This window comes from Canis lupus, chromosome 9 (genome assembly GCF_011100685.1).
Source record: "Canis lupus familiaris isolate Mischka breed German Shepherd chromosome 9, alternate assembly UU_Cfam_GSD_1.0, whole genome shotgun sequence".
NCBI lineage: Eukaryota > Metazoa > Chordata > Mammalia > Carnivora > Canidae > Canis > Canis lupus.
The window spans coordinates 50,378,191-50,405,581 of record NC_049230.1 but is presented as its reverse complement, the minus strand read 5'-3'; the positions used below and the strand labels follow the sequence as shown (position 1 = coordinate 50,405,581).

Sequence of the window (27,391 nt, the reverse complement as noted above, 5' to 3'; positions counted from 1 at the left end):
TCTTGTGTTCTTTTTTTTCTCTCTCTCTTGTGTTCTTGCAACTCATCCTTACAGTCATAGCTAAAATACTAGAACCAAAAAACACAGCAGGTAAAACAATTTAGCAAAAGTAGGTGATTTGTTTCATTGGCGAAGTTTTAAATCCTTTTATATCCCTCCCGAAATGTGGTCGAGCTCAGAAAATCACAGCTGGAAATGGAAGAGAGGATATAAAGCTACAGAGAAGGGGAGAACATTTTGGAGATTTGTTTTTCCAGAACATTAACTGTGCTTTGGCCAACGGGAGCTAATTTGGTAAATGAACCTGTTTCCAGGAAGAGTTTTATAAAGACAACATATCTCAAGGCTATCTCATCAAGCAGAGTTTGAACCTGTCTGGGCACCCTCCTCACTCGCCCAGGTCCCTCCGCCAGGCAAGTCACAGCAGTCATGGCAGGTGGCAATGGCAGAGAGGAGGAGGGGAGGAGGCGCACCTGCTGGCTCCCCCGTCTGGGAAGTTTGTTACATGTCTTATTCCTTGCAGCTCCACAGCAAGCCTGTGAAGGGAGTGCCTTTATTCCTTTCCACAGTGAGGAAACCGAGTCTCAGAGAGGCTGAGAAGCTGCCCAAGCACCCACAGGCAGTAGGCACAGGCCTGGAGATCAGTACCAACTCCAGGTAGAGCGTGCACTCCCCACCAGCGGACGCGATGTGCACTCAGTGGTGGGTGGATGGATGGGCGAAGGATGCGTGGACACGTGGATAAAGGATGAGTTAGTAGATGGGTGAAGGAGTGAGATGCACGTGCTAAGGATCTTAAGAGAGAGCAAGCTGTGTCAAGGAAGCAGTCAGGTCAGCAAGGCTCTAGGATGGAGGCAGAGCTGAAACTGCAGACATTCCTTTCTTAGAGGACTCAGAGCTTTTGGAAAACCATACTTGGTCACCCGGTCAGAAATATTTTACCTGGCTGATGCACTGCCAACCTTGGGAGGGCTTGGTGAGAAATGGCAGAGGAACAGATCACATGGCGGGAATGCTGTGATGCTCCTCAGGGTTGGGGGAAAGCGGGGGTGGGGGTGGGGGTAGGGGAATGGAAGCACCGGCACCTTAATGGCCAAGCCCAGAGCTTTGGATTCCAAAGGCAGTTGATGAGGGAGGGTTGTGGAAGGCAAGGGACAAGGGGATGCCCAGGACTCAGGGCTTCCAGGAGCTGTTCACCAGCTTTCCAGACTAGATGGCCCACCTTTGCTGGGCTACCCTTCCAGGGAACTGCTGACACTACCCAGAGATACTACCCAAGTCTCCGTCCAGCCCAGGTCAGTGGGGTAACTATGCAGGGCAGCTGGTTTGGGAGACATGTCCCCATTTCCCCTCCTTGGGCTCTGTTGTCCCTTCCCCTGCCCCTGCCCGTGTGGTCCATGAGGACAGGTGTTTTGCCCAGCATCTCCTGGGGCCTAGTGGGCCTTCAGCTAACCTGAGTCAGAATGGCCACTCCCAACCCCAGTATCCAGAACACCATGTCTCGCTGTGGCTGTGCTGCCATCCTCTCCCTCCCCACTCTCTCCAGAGAGAGCAGATCAGAGTGAGGCCTAATGTCAAATTCCCTCCTTCTTTGACCTTTGCCCAGTGCCCCATGTCCTTCCCTCCCTCCATCCCTCCCACGCAAGCACCTCAGCCTCATTACCCTGCATCACCTCCAAGGGTGACAGGAGAGCCCAGTTTGCCTGGCCATCCCATTTTAGAACCGAAAACCCCTGTTCCCAGCAGGGCCCCAGTCCCAAGGAAGCCAGGAGAGTCACCAGCACCGTCCCCTCCTCCAGGACACCAGGCCCAGCCCTAGACTGCCTTCATACTCTGTCCCTTCCCATCCCTACGGGCACCGTGGCCCTCATTGGGATCCATTCACTCATCTACCACCCTCAACAGGGGCTCATGGGGGTAGGGACAACCCTTTAGGGCTGCAGTGCCTGCTGGGAGGGGTGTACTGTAGGTGCCCAATAAAAGACCCTCTGAGGGAATGAATCCTGGAATATTCGCTTTCACTTCCTGCTGGATTCAAGCCTAACTCACCTTGCTTCAAAGCCCCCACAACTAAATCCATTTGCCCTCAACTTCCACCCTACCCGGAGCCCGGAGGTCTCCCAGCAGGGCCCCCCCATCCCCACCCCCAGGTGGTACTGGGTGCGGAGCTCCAGTCTGGCCCCTGGCCAGGCTGGGCGGGTCGCCTGCAGGAATCCCTGGTATGCAGCTCAGACTTCCAACGCCAGGCCCCACCTGTTCCGGTCTGCAAATCCCCTCCCTACCTCTGGCCGGGCTAATCCCCCTGGTTAGAGAGGGGTCCCTTCCAGGCCAGCCCGAAAGATTCAGCTCCTGTGCGGGCTGATGGAAATCAGGGGTCCGAGACACGGGCTGTTCTCAGAGGCTGTAGAAGGCAGGTGGCGCGGTACTAGGCACCAATGGTTTATGGGGTCCTTTCCACGGAATGTAAGCGTGGCTGCCAGCGTCCACCTGTGTCGTCCTGTCACGTCCAACTGTTTACATTTGTCTGTGTTATTAACCCCCACACACACACAGCTGGCCTAACTAAGAGCCTACTGTGTGCAGTTCCCTCGCCAAAGGACTTCACATACCGTCTTGTTCATTCCCCATCGTGGTCGTAAGCTATTCTGGTTTTTGCAGATGGGGAAGATGAAGGTTTGGATGGCCTCCTGCCCTGCCCCAGGCCACCCTGCAAGGAGAGGACCGAGCTGGGGCTTGACCCCACTTTTCTGGCCCTCAGAGTCCACACCTGGCCTCCTGTAGTGCTGTCCCTTGTCCCCCTGCACCCCTGCACCAGACACACAGGGCCCTTTCCCTTGGCAGATACTGCTTCCATGGAATGCCCGTAATCCTGGCAGCTTTCAGGCTGTGGCTCTGTCTCCTGCTGGCAGCTATGGCTCCTCGCCCTACCGAGCACTTTCCAGTCCATTCCCCTGGCAGCTGAGAGCCCTGGCTGCACATTTATTTGGTTGTCTCCAGGGCTTTGTGACTATGAGTGTTTCTGTGGGATAAGATCCTGGTGCCCTGACTGGGTCATGAGGTGGGAACCTTGGGGTGCGGCCCTCACCTGGGCCTGGATGCCCACAGGGAGAGGAAGGGAGCCCAGGAGTCAGGGTCCCAGTGCCCGCCGTTATGGGTTCCCAGGCTGGCTGTGAATCCCCTAACGGAGGAGCCAGCAGCCTGAAATAGAAGAGCTGACACCAGGAAACACCAGGGGCCAAACTCAGAGGGCTGTGCCCAGCTGCTCCCCCTGCCAGCTGCAGCGGGCTCCCTCCATCCCTGGCTCCCCCAAGGAGCCTCCGTGGTGACCCTTCCATCTGCCCTCCCCTTCTTTCCAAAGTCTTTAAATAGATACACCCCCCCCCCCAAGCTAAGGGCTGTTTGCAGGCCAGGAAGACTAGGCTGCTCCCAGGCTGCCTGGAGGCCTGGCCTAAAGCAGCTGTCTTCCTGTGCGAGCCCCACCTTGGGGGATGGAATGGGAAGCCTGGCCCTGTTGCCAGAGCCCAGCACTCTCCACCCACAGGCAGCTGGGGCAGGTGCTGCCCTCTGTGCTTCTACTTTGGGAAGTGAGGGCAGGCTTGAAATCTGGGCTGTTAGGGTGTCTGGACCAGAGAAGCCGGGCTATGGATGCTTCTGGATAGTTCCAGGCCCAGACTTAGACTCCCTAACTATCACGGGGTCTCAGGTTGAAGCTGTCAGGGACCAAGGGGGAAGGGACTAAAAGGGTAGAGGAGGGCATTTAAATAATAGAAATAGGGACGCCTGGGTGGCTCAGCAGTTGAGCGGCTGCCTTCCGCCCAGGGTGTGATCCTGGAGTTCAGGATCAAGTCCCACATCTGGCTCCCCGCATGGAACCTGCTTCTCCCTCTTCCTGTGTCTCCGTCTCTCTCTCTCTCTCTCTCTCTCTGTGTGTGTGTGTCTCATGAATAAATAAATAAAATCCTTAAAAAATAAATAAATAATAGAAACAGTGGTCCCTAAAACCTGAAATGAGAGACCAACCTCAGTGCCCATTTCAAATGTAGCTAGCCCCTGTAGGCCATTCCTCCTGGGGGGGGGGGGGGGTGGAACCTTTCCCAAAGAAACCACTGCAGGCCGTGGTTCACTGCTGCGGAGGAGGTGTTCACGGCAACATTATGACGATAAAGTCATCAGAGACCTCTCAAATGGCCGTCCCTTGGGGAAGAGGCGAGTGGGCCATGCTACCTCGGATACTGGAACATTCTGGAACATTCTGCAGCCAACAAACAGATGAGGTGGCTGGAGAGGCTGTGGTGTGGAGTGGTGGCGTGGCATTTTGAAAGCAAAGAAGGAAATGATGGAAGAACATGCACAGAATGATACAGTTTCTGTGAAACAGCTCTGTGTGCAGAGAAAGAGAGTCTGCGAGAGCAGAGGCTCCAGAGGACACATAAACCGTCATAGGCGCCCAGGGGAAGGGACTGCGGGGAGCCTCTTCCAACTCTGCCTGTGTGTCACTGATATCCATCCAACCCATGTCCAAGTTTGTGCCTAGAGAAAATAAGTATGCGTCTCATTCATTTCCACAGTGGGAGAAGGACCCTGGGTTCAGCTAAGCCATTGCAAATAGCCTTATGTCCTGTCAAGCCTGTTACCTGCCCTGCCCTCACTCCCCCACAGGCACCCCCCCCAACCCTGTGCTGCCAGGAGCTGGATCTGAAGCTGGCTCCACGGGGTCCCTGCCCTTGAGGAGTTCTCTGCCCCGAGGTGGGGGGGGGGGGGGGGGGGGGGGGGGGGGAGCCACACCCTGCACCCATGGTTGATGGGGTTGATGGTCACAGAGCAAGGGCCAGTTTCTACAATAGGCTTCTAGGGCAGGCAGGTGGGTTGATGGCAAGTTAAGGTCACCTTCCCAGATGGTGTTTGACCAGAGGCAGCTGAAATGCAGGGTCTGCCCCCCAAGCTGGATGCGGGCATTTGGAGGGAAGAACGGGCCACAGGTATGGGGGGGGAAGCCAATGCCATGAGGCTGGAGGGAATAAGTGCTGGGTCTGAAGACGTGAGTGGAGCCCAACCAGGGTGCCACGGAGAGTGTGATTTTCAGACGGAAGACCAGGGAGACGGGAGATGCTCAGAGCGGCCTGTGCCCTGAGGCCTGGAGACAGCTCAGGGGCAGGGTGGTGAGCCCCCAGCGCCCCACAGTGTGGGATTACACCCAGCTTGCAGGAGGTAATGAAGGCCTGGGGATGAAGGGAACCACCCTTCCGGGGCAGCAGAAGAAACAGGGTCAAGAGCAAGGCTCAGGATTCTGACTGCGAGACCCAAAACTGGCCAGGTGTGTAAGAGCCACCCAGATACTGTGGGCTCTGCTTCCTCCCCTAAGAGATGGTGGTGATGTGGGGACGGCCTGCCTGGGAGGGCTCTCTGTGATGGCAAAGTTGTCTTAAGCCTCTAGCCCAACACTCATTAGGAAATGCCGGGGCGGGGACACCTGGGTGGCTCAGCAGTTTAGTGCCGCCTTCAGCCTGGGGTGTGATCCTGGAGTCCTGAGATAGAGTCCCACGTCAGGCTCCCTGCATGGAGCCTGCTTCTCCCTCTGCCTGTGTCTCTGCCTCTCTCTCTCTCTCTCTCTCATGAATAAATAAATAAAATCTTAAAAAAAAAAAAAAAGGCGATGCCAGGGCGAGGAGGTGGGCCTGTTCCTGGAGGATTGGGTGGTCTTCAAGCATGTATAGCTCAGGCTCCCACAATCGGTCCTCCCATGGCCCAGACTGACTCTGGTGGGTGGAGGAGCGGCAGGAAGCTGGGAAGTGCAGGGGATGCCCTTGTGAAGCAAGGCTCCATCCACATTGTGGCACTAGCTCCATCCACATTGTGGCAAATGACAAGATTTCATTCTTTCTTCTGACTGAGTAATATCCCGTTGGGCCTCTTTTTTATCCATTCATCAGTCAATGGGCACAGTCAAGAGTCAATTATGCACTCTTTCCATAATTTGGCTATTTTTGATAATGCTACTGTAAACATCAGGGTGCAGGTGCCCCCTTTGAATCTATATTTTTGTATCTTTGGGGTAAATATCTAGCAGTGCAGTTGCTAGGTAATAGGGTAGCTCTATTTTTAACTTTTTAAGGAACCTCCATACTGTTTTCCAGAGCTACTGCACCACTTTCCATTCCCACCAACAGTGCAGGAGGGTTCCCCCCTCTCCGCATCCTCACCAACACCTGTTGTTTCTTGTGCTGTTAATTTTAGTTATTCTGACCAGTGTGAAGTGGTATTTCATCATGGTTTTGATTTATATTTCTGTGATACCAAATGATGTTGAGCATCTTTTCATGTGTCTGTATGTGTGTACATTTTCTCTAGATCTTCTTTGGAAAGATGTCTGTTCATGTCTTCTGCCCATTTCTTTTTTTTTTTTTTAAGATTTTATTTATTTATTCATGAGAGACCCAGAGAGAAAGGCAGAGACGCAGGCAGAGAGAGAAGCAGGCTCCCCGCAGGCTGTCCAGTGCAGGACTCGATCCCGGGACTCCAGGATCACGCCCCAGGCCAAAGGCAGACGCTCAACTACTGAGCCACCCAGGCGTCCCTTCTGCCCATTTCTTAACTGGATTGCTTTTTGAGCATTGAGTAAAAATATGGAACACTTCAGGAGTTTGCATGTCCTCCTTGTGCAGGGGCCATGCTGATCTTCTCTGTATTGTTCCAATTTTAGTCTATGTGCTAGTGAAAAGAGCACTACAAATTAATGCAATTATTGATTGGTACATTTGGCTTTTGGTCTACCATTGTATTATTTATTTTCTATTTGTCTTTTGGTTGACCTCCATTTATCTTTTCCTGCCCTTAAAAAATTATTTGAATACTTCTCAGTATTCAATTAGCAATTTATCAGTTGGGCTTTTTTGGCTAGGTGTTTTGTGTATACACTTTTTTAGTGGATTGTTTAGGGGCTAACATAAGCATATTTCTACATCTACATCACAATCTACATCATGTCAATATTTTACACTTCGAGTAGAACATAGAACCTTACCAATATACTGATCCCCTTGCCCCTTTTCCTGTATGTTTTTTTTTAATTTATTTTTTATTGGTGTTCAATTTACTAACATACAGAATAACCCCCAGTGCCCGTCACCCATTCACTCCCACCCCCCGCCCTTCTCCCCTTCCACCACCCCTAGTTCGTTTCCCAGAGTTAGCAGTCTTTACGTTCTGTCTCCCTTTCTGATATTTCCCACACATTTCTTCTCCCTTCCCTTATATTCCCTTTCACTATTATTTATATTCCCCAAATGAATGAGTACATATAATGTTTGTCCTTCACCGACTGACTTACTTCACTCAGCATAATACCCTCCAGCCTTTTCCTGTATGTTATAGTTGTCACATATATCAGGCCCAAATACATTGAAAATCCCACTAGACAGTGCAATGTTTTTTTTCTTTCAACTATTATGCATATTTTTTAAAATTAAAAGAAAAAAACTGCCTATTTACCTAGATATTCACAATTTCTGTTGTGAATCTTCCATCATTAGCAACATTCCAAACTTCCTTCTTGCCTGAGAACTTCTCTTAGGCAGTTCTGCTGGTCACAGATTATTTCTTTTCTTTTATCTGAGAAAGTCTTTATTCTTTTTTTAAGGATATTTTTGCTGGATTGACAGCTTTTTCTTTCAATGCGTTAGAAATATAATTCCACTCCCTTTTGGCCTCCATAGTTTCCAATGAGAAATCTGCTGTCATCCTTTTTTTTCTTCACTATTTTTTGCTAAGGGATGCTTCTTTCTCACTCCTCTCAAAAATTGCTCTCTTTGTGTGTAGTGGTTGGCAGTTTGACTATGATGTATCTTGGTGTGGATTTCTTCAAGTTTAAACTGTTTGCAGTTCACTCAGCTTCTTGAATCCATAGGCAGGTTTGTGTCGCTTGCCAGATTTGGGGGAGTTTTCAGCCATTTTTCCTTTGAGTACTTTTTGTGCTCTCCCCGTGTCCTCTCCTTTGGGAATCCAGTCAGTGTCACGAAAGTTAGGTCTTCCATTAGAATCTCATGCACAAAAACAAAACAAAACAACAACAACAACAACAAAAAAAAAACTCGTGCACCCCCTCACCCCCCCCCCCCTGTTTTCAGGTTTCATTTTCATTTTTGTTTTACTTTTTCCCTGTTGTTCAGGATGGGTGATTTCATATGTTCTATCTTCTGAATCATCATTCTTTTCTTCTATCCTGTGCATTCTGCTGTTGAGTCTGAGCCTATCGAGTTTTTAAATTTCAATTATTATATTTTTCAGTTCTGAAATTTCCACTTGGTTCTTTTTTATATCCTCTCTTTCTTTGCTGAGACTTTTTATTTTTTCACTTGTTTTGAGTGTGTTCACAATTGCTGACTAAAGCTTTTTCATGATGACTTCTTTAAAATCTTTGTCACAGGGATCCCTGGGTGGCGCAGCGGTTTGGCGCCTGCCTTTGGCCCAGGGCGCGATCCTGGAGACCCGGGATCGAATCCCACATCGGGCTCCCGGTGCAAGGAGCCTGCTTCTCCCTCGGCCTGTGTCTCTGCCTCTCTCTCTCTCTCTCTGTGACTATCATAAATAAATAAAAATTGAAAAAAAATACTTTAAAAAAAATAAAAAAAAATAAAATCTTTGTCACATCATTGGAAGACTTCTGTCACTTCAATGTTGACATCTATTAATTGTATTTTTTCATTCTGTTTGGGATCCTCCTGGCTCTAGGTATGATCACTGTTTTGTTGTGTGTGTTTTTTTTTTAATTGAAACTTAGACATTTTGGGGATGCCTGGGTGCCTCAGCAGTTGAGCATCTGCGTTTGGCTCAGGGTGTGATCCTGGGATTGAGGATCGAGTCCCACATCGGGCTCCTTGCAGGAAGCCTGCTTCTCCCTCTGCCTATGTCTCTGCCTCTCCCTGTGTCTCTCATGAATAAATAAAATACTAATAAGATCTAAAAATAATAATAAAAAAAGAAACTTAGACATTTTGGGTATTATGTTGTGAGGCTCTAGGTCTTGTTTGAACCTGTTTTAGCTGGCTTCCTCTAGAGAAGAGGAGAATGGGATAAGGGGTTCCATCTCATTGTTGGTGCTAAGTGGAGATAGAAATTAGCACCAGGGTTCAGAGTTCCAGCTCCACAGTGGGCTTCACTGATGCCTCCCTGACTGGAAGAGGTAGGAGTGTCTTGGTTCTGCTCCCCACATGGCCTCCGCACATACTGCAGCAGTGGGGGATGAGGGGGTCACCAGCCAGAAGGAATGAAATTCCTGGCTCCCTAATTGTCCTTCTCTGGTATAAACCCAACAAAGTGTGTGGAAGTGAAGTGCCCCTGGTGAGCACAGAAGTTTGATCCCTAATTGGCCTTTGCTGGCTAGGGCAGGGTGGTACCACCGTGGTTTGGTGGTATTGGGCTGCAGAGGAGTAGTTATTGTCTACAAGTTTTCAGTCTTGCTAAGCTATCCCTTTTCTGGTCCTTTGACTCAAGACAGCAGGCTTTTCTGTCATTTCCAGGTTGTGCTGGCTTTTCAACTATAATATAGGACCCTGAAGGAAAACCTAAGGAACTCACCACCATGGCATTCCTTGGGTCTTGAGATGTCCAGTGGCCTTCTTCTCTCTGCTTGTTGGAGTCTTCTTATGTTTTATGTATCATATTCAGGATTCTTAGTTGTACTTAGCTGGAGGAATGCTCCATCTTCCCAGAAACAGAAGTCACTTAAATTTGATAAATACCACCAAGTAGCTCTTCAAAAATGTTGCTGGTTCATCTTGAACTAGGAAATAATATACCCTGAGTCTGCTTTAGGCAGATATATGTAGAAATGGGATTAGGACTTAACCAACATCCCAATACCTGTAGTTAATCAGTGACGGCTGGCTGGATGGTAAGTTGGATGGACGGATGGACAGATGAGCAGAATATAGGAAAGGCCATCAGAAGGCCAGTACACAGTTTGGGCAAGATATCACAGCATCAGTGATGGCCATAATACAAATAGCAATACTGATTTCTTCCACTGTGCCAGGTAAATGTTTTTGTCATGTGATCTCATTCAATCCACAAGCAAGAGATGTCCATTTGAGAGAGGAGGAAAACACAGGCAGAAAGACATGGTCCTGAGCTGAGATTCAAGCCCAGAGACCCATGGTTCATGGACCCAAGATGCCCCCACTTTTCTCTCACACTCAATTGCCCAACTATGAGAAGCAATCTCAAGGAAAAGGGGATGACCAAGCCAAAACATTCTGCTGGTGATCAGAGGTTTTCCTGCCCCAGTGAATGTTTGTTGAACATGTTTCAGAATCTTCTCCCTGAGATGGAAACCCATGCTGTGCTGTATTTGTGTATTCAACAAGGGTCAATCAAGAGTTTGCTCTGTGCTGAGCCCTGTGCCAGGTGCTGAGGGTACCCTGTAAGCAATAGGACAAATGTGGTCTTTGCCCTGGGACATTAGAGGGTCTGAAATCTCCCTCCCTCACCCCGAGTCCACCCTGTTGAAAGTAGGATGGAAAGGCAAAACCACTGCATGGTGCCCACCAGATGCCCTGCCCCACGCTCAGCTCTTCAGTCCCAAGGGTTCTGAGCAGCAACGAATATTGGTGGTGGGCATCTAGACCGTGAAAGGAAGCAAGCTGGAGGAAATGACTCCAGGGTTTGAGGGATGCTCCACTCTGCCTGTAGCTTAGGAGCAAGAGAGAGAAAGCCCATGCCCCAAACTCAGCACACCCAGTCTGTGCATTAGTGAGGTAGACTCACACCATCTATAGAAACTCAGCTGCCAACCAAGCCAGGCAGCTGGGTTTCCTGGGGATCCTCAGGCCCACCTGTAGTCCTCCTCTGACTCAGTTTCCCCAACTATTAATAAATAAGTACATACATTCCTCCCTCTTTTTCTCTCTTTCCTCCATTCTCCTCGGTTCAGTGAAGATGCGAGGCAGTGTTTCCTCTAATACCTGAGGGTCTGGAATCTTCATTTCATTTCTAGGGAGTGAGCATCTTATCCTGTGCTAATTTGGGATTCACCATGTGTGTTGACATCTGGGTGCTGAAGCCTGGCTTCCCACAGCAGCACAGATCACCAGCCTGCAGTGTATGTGGCATTGTTAGCCAGCCCTGGGTCCCCGTCCTGGCACTGGAGAATGGAGTGGGTCCACCAAGAGCTGCCAGGATGGGAGACTGGTCGTCAGTGATGCCACTCTACCAGCAAGCACTGCCATCCTGCACTGGGGCCATTGGGACAGATCTGTATGCAAGTTCTCTTCACTGTTTTAGGACTTTCCTGCCCCACCCCCTGCCACATGGGGAAGGGTTCTGGGAAAGATCTTTTCACACTGTCATGTGCCACATGGTCACCAAGAGGATTGTGATGGTGGCTCACTCCAAAGAGTCAGTATAGAGCCAAGATTCACTGTCTCCACCCACCTTGAGGGGCTCTAAACTCTCCCAACTTTCCTCTGCGTAGACCTCATCATGGTTCTATCTAGGTGCTCATATAATTATGGTTTCAGGTCTCTTTGCCCTTCTCGATGGTATGTTCTGTAAGGGCAGGGCCCTCCTCCCATCACATTCTCCAGAATCCCCTCACCTGGGCACAACCTTGGAGACAGTAGCAGCTTGACAAACTGCCACTTGCCAAATGGAAAGATGGACAAGTATTTTATGAACACTGACTCTATTCCTGGTGCTTTATTCCTGTATTCCTGGTATACAGGGGGTTCCTAATAGTGACTTACCAAGAGATGAAGTTAATCAGCCAGAGAGCTGGTGTAACAGCTTTCGAGCACATTGTGCCAGAAAGTAAGGAAGTTGCTCGAAAAGCAAAAGGGTGCGTTGTGTCATGGGGACGTGGGAGCCCACCTGAAAGCCACCACAGCTGGAGTGGTTTGAGGGGAAAAGCCACATCATCCTGGCTCATGCCCCAGAGTGTAAAATAGATGTATGCAAGTCCACACAGATGGAAAGAAGTGGCAGATACATGGGAGAGGAGACAGAGCCGTTCCTTACAGGGAGCCACTGTCCTTATCCCCTCAAGGTGGCATGTGCTGTAATGACCTGGGAAGACATGCAGACCCTCAAGGACAGATGGGGTCCCCAAGGAAGGGATGGGACAGGGTGAGAAGGGCTCTTTACTTCTATGTGGCCTTCTATCCAAAAGCCATAACCCCAGATTCACCACGAGAAAATGCTGGGCAACACCAGAATGAGGGACATGCTGTGAGGCACCTCTGACCCCAAGGACCAGGAATAGATGGGTGGGGACAGCCATGGAGCTCATGTGGCATCCGGGTAGGGCTCTGAGCGAAACCTGCATACAGTCTGTGCCAAGGGCACCTTCTAGCTTTCCACACACCTTGGCGATATATGGCCGTGAGGACAGGGAGTCTGGGAGCAGGTCCTATGGCAACTCCTTGTGTTGTTGGCAGCTTTTCTGTGAATCTAACTAAAAGTAATGCAGAATACAGAGTCTATTTTAAAAAGAACAGGAATGCCTGGGTGGCTCAGCGGTTGAGCATCTGCCTTCGGCTCAGGGCATGATCCTAGGGTCCTGGCATCAAGTCCCACATCGGGGTCCCCGCAGGGAGCCTGCTTCTCCCTCTACCTGTGTCTTGCCTCTCTCTGCGTGTCTCTTGTGAATAAATAAGTAAATCTTTTAAAAATACAATTAAAAAATAACAGGGCAGCCCCGGTGGTGCAGCGGTGTAGCGCCGCCTGCAGTCCGGGGCGCGATCCTGGAGACCCTGGATCGAGTCCCGCATTGGGCTCTCTGCGTGGAGCCTGCTTCTCCCTCTACCTGTGTCTCTGCCTCTCTCTCTCTCTCTGTGAATAAATGAATGAATAAATGAAGTGAATAAATAAATAAAATCTTTAAAAAATAATAATAATAATAACATAGAACAGGGCATGACCCTTGTCGCACCCAAAGAGCATCAGGAGCTCTGGCTCACTCAGGGAGAGGCAGGTTTCCATCCTTCTGTTCTCTGCTTGTGGCGGGTGGCACTGCTGCCCTAGACTGGAGGTCTCCTTGGTAAGGCGATGCACCCACCCCCCTGCTCCTCCCACTGACCCACGTCTTTTTTTTTTTTTTTTCTGACCCACGTTTTGAGCGGGGTCCTGTACCCCCTGGCCTCTGTGGAGCTCCTGGTATTGTGTACAGAACTTTGGGAGTATGGACATGAGTCAGGGGAGCCTTGTGATGAGGCCCAGGGGTGTTGGTCAGTCCTGGCTCCAACACTACTGACACATATGTCCTCCTAGCCTCCGTTTCCTTGTGTGTGTGTGTGTAAGGCAGGTCTGTAACAGCACCCAGCACAGGGTGAGGGGCCTGGGGGGTGGATGCGGGAGTCGGGGGACAGTGCAGGGCTGCAGGAGGGAAGTGCCCTCTGGGTAGGGTGCTGTGGTCCTGCATGTAAGGTGATTCAGAGACAACAGCCAGGTGACCACAGGGACAGAAGGCCTGGGAGGACAGGCAGGTGTGCAGGGCACGTCCTCCTCCCCACCTTCCCTCCTCCACAACGACTTTGTGCTTCATCCCAAGGCTTTTGGGAAGACAATTTCTCAAGAGCATGACACACCATTTTCTCCGTCTGTATTTTAGAGAAGGTTCAGCTTGGCGTCACGGTCCCCTCCCTGAGAATACAGAGGCACACCATGTAAGTGCAGATGGACTAGAACTTCTAGATGGGCTTCTTTTCCTGCTCAAGGAGAGGGATTGGCTACTATTGGGGCAAGACTTAAAATACTGATTCAAAGTGTTTAGTGAGTCTCAGGGCCAGGATGTGATCAGCTGGAGCATGTCAGAGCTGCAGGCCAGGCTGGAGACGGCACAGCCTTGACAGGCGTGTTCCCTCCCGCGCTCTGCGGAAGCCAGAGACTGCTGTGGTTTGACAGGAAAAGGCTGCTATGGTTTTACAGTGGACATACTGGAGTGATATTTAGGAAGCAGAACCCATAGGAGGTGGCAGCAACTGGATGGGGGAGTGAGGTGGTGGGAGTCAAGGGTATGACACCAGTTCCTAATTGGGGCATTTGGGAGATGGGGAGCCTGAGCCCAAGGCAGCGAGCCCCATGGCTCTGCCTTTCCTCTGCCCCCTGCCAGGATGCCTCCTCCTTGCTGTCAGGCCCATGCCCTCAGCTCACGGTGTCAGGGCTGTGGCCAGGGCCCTTCGGCTCCATCTGGCTGTGCAAGCACCGGCTCCTTTACGCCCCAGAACCCTGCCACGTAGGTTCCTCATCACTTCCCCTTCCCTGCGGAGGAAACCAGAGCTCAGAGGGGTTTAGCAGCTAGCTGGAGGTCACACGACAGGGGGGGGGGTGTGCAGTTAGGACTCAAACTCAGGGATCCCTGGGTGGTGCAGTGGTTTGGCGCCTGCCTTTGACCCAGGGCGCGATCCTGGAGACCCGGGATCGAGTCCCACTTCGGGCTCCCGGTGCATGGAGCCTGCTTCTCTCTCTGCCTGTGTCTCTGCCTCTCTCTCTCTCTCTCTGTGTGACTATCATAAATAAATAAAAATTTAAAAAAAACTACTAAAAATCTGTATTTTTTTTTTTAAGTAGGACTCAAACTCAGACCCGTGTGATGCTGAAATGCATACCCTCTGCCATCACCCATGCTCCTCTTCCACAGCCAGTGTCTGGGGGCCGCTGTTCCCAACCCTCACCCACCTCCTCCCTGAGCTGTGTGGTGTGCACAGGTGCGTGTGACAGAATAACTTATTTTCTGGTGTCCTTTTTACGGCTTGTAAGCAAGCAATTCTACTGCTATTATTTTGGTGAATACCTCTCTGACTTTAAAGGTAGACTGCCCTGAAGATGACAGTGACCCTCCATCCTGCTGGGTGTGATGACCTCGGAGCCCTCCCCCCCCATCTCTCTTGTTAGGTCAGTTGGGGTTAATACCAGCTTTGAGAGAGAGAGAGAGAGAGAGAGAGACACCCAACATAACACACCATCAACAAAGTAGGAGGGAGAGAGCCAGGGCTGGTTGGGTGGGGGCTCCTCCTCTCCTGTAGACAGAGAGGAAAGGTAACATGTGACTTCTACCCATGTCCAACACCACTCATCACCCCGAACAGAGACCCCTCCCCAGCCCCTGGCAACTGCTCATCTGCTTTCTATCTCTACGGATTTGCCAACTGTGGGCATTCCATTCAGTGAGATGGCACAATTTGTGATCTTCCGTCTGGCCTCTTTCACTCAGCGTAAAATCTTCAAAATCCACCCATGTGGTAGCAGGTGTCCGTACTTTGTTCTGAAACTTTTTACGGCTGAATCATATCCTGTGTGTGGACATATCACATTTTATTGGTCACTCATGACTTGATGGACTTTCGGGTTGATTCCATCTCTTGGCTATTGTGAATAATGCTTCTATGAACGTTTGTGTACAATTCTTTGGAAACCTGTTTTCTTGCGGGTGCATAACTCAGAGTGGAACTGCTGGGTCATATGGTGATTCTACATCTGGCTTTTTCAGGAACCACCAAGCTATTTTCCAAAGGGGCTGCTCCATTTCACATCCCCGCTAGCAATGTATAAGGGCTCCAATTTCTCCACATCCTTTCCAACACTGATTATTTTCCTTTTTAAAAATTAAAAAAATTTTTTTTTACATAGCGATCCTCCAGGGTATGAAGTAGTGTTCTCATTATGGCTCTTGACTTTTTCTTTTTTAAAGATATTTATTTATTTATTTATTTATTTATTTATTTATTTATTTAACAGAAAGAAAGAGCACAAGCAGAGGGAACAACAGGCAGATGGAGAGGGGGAAAGCAGGCTCCCCACTGAGCAGAAAGTCTCACATGGGACTTGATCTCAGGACCAAGAGACCATGAGCCAAAGGCAGCTGCTTAGCCAACGTAGTCACCCAGGCACCCTGTCACTTTCACTTCTATATCCTTGATGGCTAACAGTGTTAAGCCTCTTTTTATGTGCCTCTTGGCCATTTCTAGATGGAAATGGAGATCTATCTTTGTATCTTTGGAGATACAAAGGTAGTCTTATCAAGGTCTTAAGAATTAAATCAGTTCAAGCATTTTGCCTGTTTTTAAATTGGGTTGCTTGTCTTTGGGCCATTAAGTTACAGGAGCTCTTCATCTATTTTGGATACTAAAGTCTTATCAAATACATGATTTGCAAATATTTTCTCCCATTCTTTTGTGTTGTCTTCTCACTTTCTTCATGGTGTCCTTTGATGCACAAAAGTTTTTAATTTTGATAAAGTCAAATTTACCTATTTTTTCTTTTGTTACTTATGTTTTGGCTTAATATCTAAGGATTCATGGTCAAATCCAAGGTCATGGAATGCCTGGGTGGCTCAGTGGTTGAGCACCTCTCTTTGGCTCAGGTTGTGATCCCAGGGTCCTGGGATCGAGTCTCACATAGGGCTCCCTGCAAGGAGCCTGCTTCTCCCTCTGCCTGTGTCTCTGCCACTCTCTGTGTGTCTCTCATGAATAAATAAATAAAATCTTAAAAAATAAAAACAAAAACAAATCCAAGGTCATTTCATGCAGATTCATTCCTATGTTTTCTTCTAAGAGTTTTATACTTTTAGCTTTTACTTTTTGGTCTTTGATCCATTTAGAGTCCGTTTTTGTATATGGTGTGAGGCAGGGGTCCAATTTTATTCTTTTGCATGTGGATATCCAGTTATCCCAGCAATGTTTGCTGAAAAGATTATTCTTTCTATACACATCAGTGTCCACATATTTTTCTTCTTATAAGGACATCTGTCATCTTTGATTAGGGTTCCACCCCAGTGACCTCATTTTAGCTTAATTAACTCTTTAAAGACTGTGTCCTCAAATATAGTCACATTCTGAGGTTAACAAAGGTTACAATTTAGGAACATATGAATGGAGAGGGGAAGGGGACAGAATTCACTCCATAACATGATCATCTTTTTTCTCCTTAATCCTTTTATTTTTATTTTTTTAAAGATTTATTTATTTATTTATGATAGACATAGAGAGAGAAAGAGAGGCAGAGACACAGGAGGAGGGAGAAGCAGGCTCCATGCCGGGAGCCCGACGTGGGACTCAATCCCAGGACTCCAGGATCACGCCCTGGGCCAAAGGCAGGTGCTAAACCACTGAGCCACCCAGGGATTCCCCTCCTTAATACTTTTAATATGGTGTATTACATTAATTGATTTTCATATGGTGAACCAGTCTTTCATTCCTGGAATAAATACCATTTGTTGTGTAATCTTTTTCATGTGCTGCTTGGTAGTCTTTTGTTGAGGACTTCTGTGCCTGTATCCACAAAGGGTATTGGTCTATAGTTTTCTTGTGGGGTCTTCGTCTGGCTGTAGTATGAGGTAATAATGGCCTCATACATGACAGGGAAGTATTCCCCCTCCTCTTGGTTTGTAAGGGATGGAGACGGATTGCTGTCAATTCTTCCTTAAACATTTGATGGAATTCACTGATACAGCCATTGGTCCTGGGATCTCCTCTGTTGGAGATTGCTGAATACCTAGTCCATCTCTTTACCTCTGTAGGTTTATTTGGGTTTCATGTTTCTTCTCAAGTCAGTTTTGGCAGTATACTCATTCCTAAGGGTTCATCCGCGTCATCTAGGTTATTGAAGTTGTCGGCTCCTAGGGCTCTCTTAGAGCCCATTTTATTACTATAAGGACAGCAGGAATGTGGAGGTATGAACTTCTCTCTTGTTGTGCAGGCCAATCTACCTAAAGGTGGTCAGTTTTGTTTGCTTAAAAATATATATCTTTTAGTTTTGTTGGTCCTCTCTTCTGCTTTTCTATTTTTTTAAAGATTTTATTTATTTATCCATGAGAGACACACAGAGAGAAAGAGGCAGAGACACAGGCAGAGGGAGAAGCAGCCTCCATGCAGGGAGCCCGACGTGGGATTCGATCCCGGGACTCCAGGATCATGCCCTGGGCCGAAGGCAGGCGCTAAACCGCTGAGCCACCCAGGGATCCCCTGCTTTTCTATTTTTTATTTTATTCATCTCCACCCTGATCTATATTGTTTCCTTCCTTCTGCTTGCTTTGAGTTTATGATGTTCCTTTAGGTGGGAGTCCAGGTGATTGATCTGAGATGTTTCTTCTTCTTTTTTTTTCTTAAGATTTTATTTATTTATTTGAGAGAGAGACAGAGAGCACACAAGCAGGGGGCGCAGAGAGAGAGGGAGAAGCAGACTCCCCACTGAGCAGGGAGCAGATGCTGGGCTCTCTCCCAGGACCCTGAGATCATGACCTGAGCTGAAGGCAGACACTTCACTGACTGAGCGACCCAGGCACCCCTCTTCTTTTTAATATAGGCTCATACAGCTATGAATTTCTCTCTGGGTACTGCCTCTGCTGAGCCCTGTACATTTTGATATGTTTGGATTTTTTTTCATGTGTTTAGTATTTTCTAGCATCCTTGTGATTTCTTCTCTGACCCATAAGTTGTTTCAGAGTGTGTGGTCTAATTTCCACACATTAGTGAATTCTCAAATCTTCTTTCTGTTACTGATTTCTTGCTTCACTTGATTGTGGTCAGAAGAGATATTTCATATCATTTTAATCTTTTTAACAAGTCGTTGAGACTTTTCTGTGGCCTAACATGTGGTCGGTCCCAGCGGATGTCCCACATGTACTTGAGAAGCATGTGTGCCCTGCTGCTGGGGGGCAGAGGGATCTATATCAGCGTAGGTCTGGTTGGGTTGCAATGTCATCCACGTCTTCTACCGCCTTGCTGATCTTGTCTACTTGTTCCATCCATTATTTAAAGGGAAATGTAGAGGGATGCCTGGGTGGCACAGTGGATGAGCATCTGCCTTCAGCTCAGGGCGTGATCCCGGGGGTCCTAGAATCAAGTCATGCATCAGGCTCCCTGCATGGAGCCTGCTTCTTCCTCTGCCTGTGTCTCTGCCTCTCTCTCTGTGTCTTTCATGAATTAATAAATAAAATATTTTTTAAAAAGATAAAGGGAAGTGTTGAAGGCTCTAGCCATTACTGTCGAACTGTTCTTTGTCCCTTTCTTTTTAAGATTTTATTTATTTATTTGACAGAGAGAGAGAGAGAGAGAGAGCGCACAAGCAGGGAGAGCAGGAGAAGAAGCATGTTCCCTGCTGAGCTGGGAGTCTAATGCAGGACTCAATCCCAAGACCCCAGGATCATGACCTGAGCCAAAGGCAGATGCTTAACCAACTGAGCCACCCAGACAGCCCTCTTCCTTTGATTCTGTTAGCTTTTGCTTCATATTGCCCTGTGTTGGGGGGCTCTGTTATGTGCATTCATGTTCATAGTTGTCCCATGTTCTTGACACATTAAACTCATTATCATTATATAATACGTTTCTTTGTGTCTTGTGATAATTTTGGTCTCAAAGTCTAGTTTATCTGGTATCAGTATAGTCGCTCCAGCTGTCTTTTGGTATCTGTTTAAATGGAATATCATTTTCTGTTCTTTTACTTAAAAAAAAAAAAAGATTGTATTTATTTATCTGAGGGAGGGAGAGGGGCAGAGGGAGAGAGAATCCCAAGTTAACTCTGTGTTGAGCACAGAGCCTGACACAGGGGTTGATCTTATGAGATCATGACCTGAGCTGAAATCAAGAGTCAGACGCTAAATGAACTATACCATCCAGGCACCCCTATTCCTTTGTTTTTAACTTACTTGTTTCTTGGATTCTAAAGTGAATCTTTTGTAGGTAGAATATGGTTGTATTATGTTTTTTTTTCTTTTATCCATCCTGTCAATTGCTGCCTTTTAATTGGATAATTCAAGGGGTGCCTAGGTGGCATAGAGGGTTAAGTGCCTGCCTTTGGCTCAGGTCATGATCTCAGGGTTCTGGGATCGAACTCTGCATCTGGCTCTCTGCTCATTGGGCAATCTGCTTCTGCCTCTCCCTCTGCCACTCACTCTGCATGTGCTCTCTTGATCTCTTTCTCTCTCAAATAAATAATTTTTAAAATTGGATAATTCAACCCATTTACATTTAAATATTCATTTATTTGAGAGAGAGGGAGAGAAAGACTCTCAAGCAGTCTGTGCTCAGCACAGAGTCCAGCGCAGGCTTGATCTCACGACCCTGAGATAACGACCTGAGCCAAAACCAAGAATCAGACATTTAACCAACTGTGCCACCCAGGCGCCCCACCCCCTCCTTTACATTTAATGTAATTATTTGTACAGGAGCACTTATGCTGCTTCACCATTTGTTTGCTGTATGTCTTACACCTTTTCTGTGCGCCAATCCTTCAACCACCGTCTTCCTCTGTGCTGGGTATTTGCTACAGTACCACTTTCTTCTCTAAGTTAAATATTTTTTTTTTTTACTTATTTTCTTATTGGTTGCCCTGGAGATTACCATTAACACATTCATTTATAATAAGCTATTTTGGATTGGTTTCAATAGCATACAGAAATGTTGTTACTATATCCCTCCCTCATGCTGTTGTTGTGACAGATTACACCTTTATACATTGTTTGCCCAGAGAAGTAATTACTGTTTTATGCAGTTGCCTTCTAAATCACAGAGGTGGAGAAAGAGGCATTACTAACCAAAAATACATTACTGCTAAGTTTCGTTTCTACTGAAGCAGTTCCCTTGACTGTTCTCTCTTCATGTGGATTCCAGTTACTCTCTGCTATCCATTCATTTCTCAAAGGGCAGGTTTACTAGCCACAAAGCCTCTCCTTTTTTGTCTCAGAATGTCTTGATTTCTCCTTTCTTTTTTTTTTTGCAGGACAGTTTTGCTGGACATAGAATTCTTGGTTGACCGGGATTTTTAGTTTTCTTTCAGCACTTTGCATATGTCACCATGCTGTTTTATGGCCTCCATGGTTTCTGGTGACAGAGAAGCTCCTGCTTTTTCTGAGGACCCCCAGGACACGAGGAGTCATTTCCAGGATTCTCTCTCTGTCTTTGTCTTTCAACATCTTGATTATAACAAATGGATCTCTTTGAGTCTGTCCATCCTGGATAAACTTGTGCTCCTTGGCAATGCAAACCCTTGTCTTTCATCAAATTTGGGACATTTTCAGCCCTTAATTCTTAAAATACCCTTTCTTCCCCATGCTTCTGTAACTCTCACTGTATGTAGAGTAGTATGCCGGATAGCATTCCTGCAGGTCTCCTTGGCTCTGTTCATTTTCCTTTCTTTTCCTCAGTTTGGATCATCTCAATTGGCTTATCTTTAAGTTCTTTTATTGTTCCTTCTGCTTGCTTGGGTTTGCTGCAGAACATTCTCTTGTGAATCCTTTTGTTTCAGTTACTGTTCAGTTTTTTTAAATTTTTTTTATTTATTTATGATAGTCAGAGAGAGACAGAGAGAGAGAGAGGCAGAGACATAGGCAGAGAGAGAAGCAGGCTCCATGCACCGGGAGCCCGACGTGGGACTCAATCCCGGGTCTCCAGGATTGCGCCCTGGGCCAAAGGCAGGCGCCAAACCGCTGCACCACCCAGGGATCCCTACTGTTCAATTTGACTCCAGAATTTCTATCTGGTTCTTTTTTATAATTTCTATCTATTGCTGTTCTCCATTTGTTGAGATGTCATGCTCGTGGCTCACTTCTTCTTTGCGCCTGGTTTCTCATAGCTCTCAAGCATATTAACAGGGTCGATTTAAAGTCTTCATCCAGGGGCCCCTGGGTGGCTCAGTCAGTGAAGCAGCTGCCTTCGGCTCAGATCATGATCCCAGGGTCTTTGTTTTGTGGGGAACCTGTCTTGCCCTCTCCCTCTGCCTACTGCTCCTGCAGCTTGTGCTCTTTTCCTCAGAAAAATAAAATAAAATAAAATAAAATAAAATAAAATAAAATAAAATAAAATAAAAACACAAAGTCTTCACACAGCAAATCCAATGTTTGGGTTTGCTTCCTAAGGGACAGTTTCTTTTAATTTTCCCCCCTTGTGTGCAAGCCATACTTTGTTTCTTTGCATGCCTCATGATTTTTAAATTGTTGAAAATTGGACATTTTGAATATTATAATGTGGCAACTCTGGAAACCTTATTCTCCTTCCTCCCCGGAGTTTGTTGATGCTGGTTGCTGTTGTTGTTTGATTTTTCTGAGCTAATTTTGTAAATCCAGTATTCTGTGTTATGTGGCCAGTATAGTGTCTGTTTGATTAGCTTAATGGTCAGCTCATTATTCAATAGAAATGTGTTTAAATGCTGAGATGAAGCTGCCTTTTTCTTGATTGTTTTCTCAGTTTATGTAAACCTTTGACTAGTTTCCAAAGCTCAGATAAAGTTTATTCTGACAGTTTTTGCCAGTTTTGTTTGATGTTTCTGCAGTTATGGGCCTTGGGCATTCTGTGCTCTGCCATTTTTCTGACTTCATCGCAGCCAATTACTGGTGAGATCTCTTTGCCTTTGATGTTTTTTTGTTTCTTGGTGATACATTGAGAGGTGCATTTACTCTTGCCTATCCTACTTGTGACTTGTGCTTGAACCCAAGGATTCATTTTCCAACTATTTTGTTAAAGTTTTATCTATAATCTGTATAAACATTTCTTCTCACCTTTACTTCTTTTTTTAAAATATTTTATTTATTTATTCATGAGAGACACAGGGAGAGAGAGAGGCAGAGACACAGGCAGAGGGAGAAGCAGGCTCCATGCAGGGAGTCCGATGTGGGACTCGATCCCAGGACCCTGGTATCATGCCCTGAGCCAGGCAGACACTCAACTGCTGAGCCACCCAGGCTTCCCCCTTTCCCATTTCTTTCCCATTTCTAACTGAATTTTCCAATTTTTATATTTTCCATCTCTTTGATCCTCTGAACTCCACTCTGGTTGACTTTGTCAGATCTATCTTTTAGGAACTAATTCTCTCTTGTACATCATCTAAGCCACTAGGTATCCCTTCCACTGAGTTTTAAATTTCTGTGTAGCCTATATCTTTATTTCTAGAACTTCTAAGATTCTTTTTTCAAATTTTCAAATTTTTGTTAGTTTTTTTTTTTAAAGATTTTCTTTATTTATGTTAGAGAGAGACCATGAGAGAGGGGAGGGTCAGAGGAAGATGCAGACTCCCCACTGAGCAAGGAGCCCGACTTGGGGCTTGATCCTGGGATTCCAGGATCATGACCCAAGCTGAAGGCAGATACCCAACCAACTGAGCCACCCAGGTGCCCCTTATTAGTCTTTTTTTTTTTAATTACTTATTTTATAACTTCAATCATTCTGAACATACTTCTTCATACTATAAAGTCTGGGGGGGGGGTCCATTCTCAGAGGCGGGGCATACAAGGAGGGAATACAGACAGGGCCATGATGTCACATGACCTCAATGCAGATAGCTTTCCCGCCAGTGGCAAAATCAAGAGGCTGGTGCCACCACCTTCTAACACTGGAGGCAGCTAAACTTTGAGCAAGGAGCAGACACTAGAGCACTTTCCAGGTCAGGGGCCTCTCCATTATATCACAATGATCACATCTTCAAACAAAACTCAAGTTTTGGTACATAGCGATACCTGTTTGCCATGGAAGAAACAATCATTGAGGAAAATAAAATCACTCACAGTCCTAGTTTCCATATTTAGTTGCCATGATCACATGAACCATCTCCCTGGCTTCTTTCCTGGCTTGATTTTTCTCCGTAGCACTGAACATCGTGAGGCACGCTGCATATCTTACTTACTTATGATAGTCTGTGCATCCCTAGGAGTGTGTCAGCTCCATAGCAGCTGGCACTTTTCTTGTTTCCTATCATATCTGCCACGCCAGCAAGGGAGAGTTAGGGCACCATGCCCTCCACCAGTCCCTAGGCAGCAGACAAATGAGTGGATGGGTACACTGTCATATGAATGTGTACTCTGATACATTTGTCTTCACAGCAAGCCTATGAGACAGGCATATATTGCCCCTATTTTACAGCTGAGCAGACTGGGACTCTGGGGGGCCACCACCTGTCTTCCTCCCTGCCTCCTGCTGACCACCTGTCTGTGACCACACTTCTGTGCCTGCAGTCCACTCCCTATGTTCCCCCAAGCTCCCAGATCTCACCCAAGACCTCTGCACTGTGTGCTTTTTTTTTCTTTTTAAGATTTTATTTATGTATTCATGAGAGACACAGAGACAGAGAGAGGCAGAGACACAGGCAGAGGGAGAAGTAGGCTCCATGCAGGGAGCCTGACGTGGGACTGGATCCCAGGTCTCCAGGATCAGGCCCTGGGCTGAAGGCGGTGCTAAACCGTTGAGCCACCTGGGCTGCCCTGCACTGTGTGCTTTTAAGGACATTACTATTACTTTTATGCAAATGATCCTCCACTTGGGGCCAGGGAAAACCGGGAAGTGAGAAAGCCCACCCCCAATCAAGCTCCATCCCTTGATGGGGGCTCCCCACACTTTTCTTTTTCTCTTTTTAAAAAGATTTTATTTATTCATGAGACAGAGAGAGAGGCAGATATAGGCAGAGGGAGAAGCAGGCTCCCCGCAGGGAGCCCGATGTGGGACTCCATCCCAGGACCCCAGGATCACGCCCTGGAGCCAAAGGCAGATGCCCAACCGCTGAGCCACCTTGCAAGAAGATGCTTTGCAGGTGAAATGCAAACCCTCACCTGGAGGTAAACTATGGCTTAGGCTAGTAATGGCCAAATGCCATTTTCATCTGTAATGTGGGCATAATAACTCCTACCTCATAGAATTGTTTGGAGATTCAGCAAAACTGTGTATATAAAGCTCTTGACACTGTGTCTGGCACATAATAAGTGGTCAATAAATGACTGTGTAATTAGAAACCTTTGCTCTTCACCCTCCAGAGCTCTCTGCAACCCAGCCTTTGTTTGCAGAGAGAGAAACTCCTTTTTTTTTTTTTTTTTTAAGTTGTTCTGAGGCCTGATCAGTCTTCTGAGAAGGCCTCACAATAACTAAATTTAAGAGACTCGTGTAAGGGATGCCTGGGTGCTCAGCAGTTTAGCGCCTGCCTTCGGCCCAGGGCATGATCCTGGAGTCCCAGGATTGAGTCCCACATTGGGATCCCTGCATGGAGCCTGTTTCTCCCTCTGCCTGTGTCTCTGCCTCTCTCTCTCTCTCTCTCTGTCTCTGATGAATAAATAAATATTTAAAAAAAAGAGGCTTGTGTATACACAATAATGCAGTAACATAAACTGCTCTGTGCTTCCAGGGGCATGGTAAAGACTGCATGACAGAGGAGGAGGTGGCTGAGACGCTGGGCCCTGTCCTGGCCAGCGTTTAAGGGCAAGGGCCAGTGTTAAGGCCATGGCTTTAAGGCCTCTGGCAGGGCTTTGTGTGGGGGGTGTGCAGGGCAGCTGCCTTAGCTGCAGGACGTTGAGCTCTACTGAAGTTTGCAGATGGAGGCTGGCAGATGAGACAGGATGCAGAAGAGAATTCATTCATTCACACCAGACCCCTCATGGAGCCCTGCTCTTATGGAGCTGCCACAGTGGATCGAGGACAGCCAACAGATAGGCCCTATAAGTAAGAGATGGAGACAAAGAGGTAAGCCACAACCAAGGGAGGGTACCACACTTTTCCCCTCCCATGGCAGGAGGCTCAGGTTCTATTTTTGTACTCCTTTGACAGATGAGGAAACCAGTCTTGGGGAGATTAAGTGACTCCATTCTGGGCACTCAATAGTCCCCAGAGGCCCAACCTCAGTGGTGATGAAACTCCAGGAGCCTGGGCTGGTGGGGAGACGGTCATCGGGGCCACCCTGAGTTTCTTCCCAAGGCAGCCCTGCCTCTCAAGAGGCCCTAGGGAGGAGTCCCGGCACTAGGCCTGCCAGATAGTTAGCCAGTGGCTGAGATGCCCAAATGCCAGTCACTGTCACTTTCTTCTTGCAGATTCTGCTTCCCAGAGACTTCCAGACTCACGGAAGTCTGGCTACCTCACTGAGCCACCTGGGCAACACGAGTGGCAAGCAGGACCACTGGGCACGATGGAGGGAAAGGTGGGGACTTGGGTCCTTCCATTTAAGCCAAGGTCCCCAGGGAGGGCTGAGTTCCTGCTGTATTCCTGCTGGGCGTCCTCCTTAGGTCAACAGAAGGCCCAAGGAGGCTCATCAGGGTCCTGGGCATTTGGTCGGCAGCCTTGACAGCCTGGCTGGTCAGGGATAGCCTCTGTGGACTCCAGCCAGACTCTGGAAGGCCAAGACCAAGGGGAGAGGCTCCTTGCTTTGGCCTGAGGGGTGAGGTAGGATCAACCAGATGATGAGCGCCCTAGAGGATGAGACCCAGATGGCAGGAAAGGAACATAGCCTCTGGGGTGACTCACACAGGAGTCTGTAAACCCGAGGTACCAAACCAGGGCTTCAGGAGGGGTGCTCCAGAACCCTGGGTGTGAGGTGTCAACCTGCAGGTTCTCATCATCCACTCCTTGACCTTCTCTCACTTTGTAAACTAGGAAGGCAAAGTCTTCCCCGCACCAGCACCTGCTCTGGAGTCTTGCCTGGGGTGTGTAAGAGGTCCTGGGCTCCCAGTAAAGGGGCAGCTGGGAGGGTCGGGGTCCTGCAAACTGCTTCCCAGGCCCGGGGCGTTTGCATCTCAGCTCCTGCATTTACTAACTCGGTGACCCGGGGCAGGTCACCCGCTCCTCCCAGAGACTCAGCTCCCTCACCTGTGAGCCCGGGAGGGCAGACACAGTGGCTCAGTGGGCCCCAGGAGCCGGCACTCACTTTGATATTACTAAGACGTGAGCATTTCCGGCCCTAGAACTCCTGGTCACCCTGAAGGAAACCCGGTGACCCCGGCAGCTTGGGATGGGGCCAGCCCACGCAGGGAACCTCGACCGTCCTCCACCTGGCAGGTACAGCCAGCACAGCGGAACACTTGCTTTGTTTTAGACGTTTTTATGGGGGACCGACCCACGCAACGTGCGTCCACCTGACGTGACGGCCGGGTGAAGGCGTACTTATGTATACACCTGAGGACTGGCCATCCAAAACAAGACCCGCCTCGGGCCCACGAGCTGAGCCCTTCCACATACAGAAGGGCCACGGCTCCTTCCCTGTTTTTACCTCTATGGCCCCCTCCTGGAATCTCGGGATGCTGTTCCTGCCCCCTGCCCCCCGGGGCAGACGGGGAAAGTGAGGCTGGCGGGCGCGGGCGTAGGCGCATCCCCGGCTAGTCGTAGCCCCCGGCTCGGCTCCGCGCCCCGCGCCCCGCGCGCCCCGGCCGAGGTGGGCAGCTCGAGGGGGCGCGGCCGAGCGCGGCTCCTCCCCGGGCGGGGCCGCCCCTGCGCGCGCGCCGACGCCCCGACGCCCCGCCCCGCCCCCGCGCGCGCCCCCGCCGGGCTAATTAGGCGCGCGGTTTGTTTACAAACACGGGGCTCGGCAGGTGCGCGGCGCCCCAACGGTGCGCGGCCGGGGCGCGGGGGCGCCGGCTCCGGGGTCCCCGGGCGGGAGTCGCGGGCGGCGGGCGGGCGGGTGTCGGCCGCGCTCCTGCCTTTTCCACGCCTCTCGCGGGCACCAG

General features: G+C 48.6%; 2 long non-coding RNA genes and 1 other non-coding gene across 3 annotated transcripts; 1 reads left to right on the top strand and 2 right to left on the bottom strand.

Annotated features, from left to right (window-relative positions):
- The first annotated feature begins 1,146 nt into the window (after positions 1-1,146).
- On the top strand, positions 1,147-26,347 carry LOC119873348. Its single transcript, XR_005364827.1, has 3 exons — positions 1,147-1,295; positions 25,329-25,421; positions 25,766-26,347. It is a non-coding gene; the product is annotated as an uncharacterized LOC119873348 (long non-coding RNA).
- LOC119873540 lies at positions 6,618-6,724 on the bottom strand. The gene has a single exon (XR_005365038.1). It is a non-coding gene; the product is annotated as a U6 spliceosomal RNA (small nuclear RNA).
- LOC111097474 lies at positions 24,708-27,076 on the bottom strand. Its single transcript, XR_005364828.1, has 2 exons — positions 26,938-27,076; positions 24,708-25,394 (listed from the first exon to the last, which is right to left on the bottom strand). It is a non-coding gene; the product is annotated as an uncharacterized LOC111097474 (long non-coding RNA).
- Between the last annotated feature and the right edge of the window lie 315 nt (positions 27,077-27,391).